We start from the raw sequence: 1839 nt of genomic DNA, 5'->3' as shown, positions 1-1839 counted from the left end.
TCCCCATGTGATTCCCAGCTTTGGGGGCCACATTGCCAATACCTTATGGCCGACTCCTAATGAGGTCGGTCGACCAGTTTTGACGGGTTACCACCGGTTTGGTAAGACGAGGTTGTTGAGTTGCTGGCGACTACCTTCGGCCGTTCAGACTATTTATGACGGTAGTGGTCTTTCCCACCTATTAGATTCCATGGCCGAGCATTTTAACATGCCCCTTTATTTCTGCTTTCGTTGAGAGATGGCAACCCGACACCAACAGTTTTCACATGCCTTTTGGGAAGATGTCCATACTCATTCACGATGTTGCGCAGATCTTAGGTGTTCGGGTAGATGGTAACTGTTGTAAGGTGGAGAGTACGGACGGGACGTTGGCGGATCCCCTTATGTTTGTTTGTGGCTTCTTTAATTTGCGAAGTGAGCAAACGAGTTGAGGTTGCCGTTAAACCCTACTAAGAAGGCCTCTATTTACAAGAGTGGGGGTATATTGGTAGATGCAGTTTGTGACATGGCGGTAGCTAGTTGTGATGTTGTTTTTGCCCAGGGGTTCTTGGCTGCGGTGTTGGGGTCGACACTTTTTGTCGACAAATCAGGTGATAGGTTACGTCCTCAGTTGTTTCCCTTAGTGACTAATACTGATTGTGTACACCAATACGCTTGGGGAGCCGGTGTACTAGCCTTCATGTACCGACAGTTGGGTGTGGCTTCTGATAGTAGGGATTTGCCGTCACTTCCCAATCAAAAACAATTTATAAAACCCAATTAAAATGTAGTATTTAATCGGGGTCGAACACAAAGATGGCGGGGGTTAGATACTTAGTTTGTTTTAGTCTTTAGTTTAGTCAAATAAAAAAAAAGAGGTTGATTAATTATAAACTAAGATGCAAATAAGATGTAAAATTAAACTAAATGAAATTTCTTCTAATCAAATGAATGGAAGCTAAGGTCTTTGGGTTCACTTTGGGTAAGTCGGGGAAGAGAGGATTGTTAACAAGAAATGGGTAATGATAAAGGTCTATGATTGATCCTAATTTCTTAGTCAATTAGAGCTAACCAACAAGCAATTACTGAAAGAAAATGTAGATCTTTATACATACTAACATACTCATATATGTCTTAATTAATTTGTCATAAAATTAAATATGGATTTTATGCATGCAAACAATATGATAAAATAGAGGAGAAATCATGTTCTTACATTGGTGATTTCGGTTTTATTGGGCACAAAAGAAATCTCCTTTTCTTTTGTTCTTGAGCTTTCCTAAGATGGAAGAACAAGATCCAAGTGTAGGATCTCTCCTTAGGATTAATACCCAAAGCTTTCTCTTAATTCAAATTAATATTATAAGTACTAGTATAATATTAATCTAGTAGAAAATTGACCCAAAATTATTATGAACACTTAATAATTTCGGTATTATGGAGAAGAATAAGAGAGCTTTTTATCTCTCTAGAAATCTTAATTTTTGGATAATGGTTGAATGAATAATACACTAACTAAATCAAAGTAGTGTATATTGAAAAATATAAGACAAAACCCTTGCCTTTCTTTCTTGGAAAACCGGGTGGGAGGAGGTGTTTAGGGGAGCCAATGCATGCCCACATTTGTCTTCACAAGGTTTAATAGGGTTGCATGGCTACTCTTGCTTTTAATCATTATGTTTACCACTTATAATATAAACACAATATTAAGCCTAATACTCCTCCATTTTCGGCACTTTAGTTAATATGGATTCCATATTATTTTTGTCAATTGTCAATATGTCACATGTCACATGTCACATAAATTTGTTATGTAATTTTTAACATATTAAAACAACGTATTAATAAAAATACGTTACA

This window comes from Silene latifolia, chromosome 7 (genome assembly GCF_048544455.1).
Source record: "Silene latifolia isolate original U9 population chromosome 7, ASM4854445v1, whole genome shotgun sequence".
Classification (NCBI taxonomy): domain Eukaryota; kingdom Viridiplantae; phylum Streptophyta; class Magnoliopsida; order Caryophyllales; family Caryophyllaceae; genus Silene; species Silene latifolia.
Note: the sequence above shows the minus strand (reverse complement) of the source record.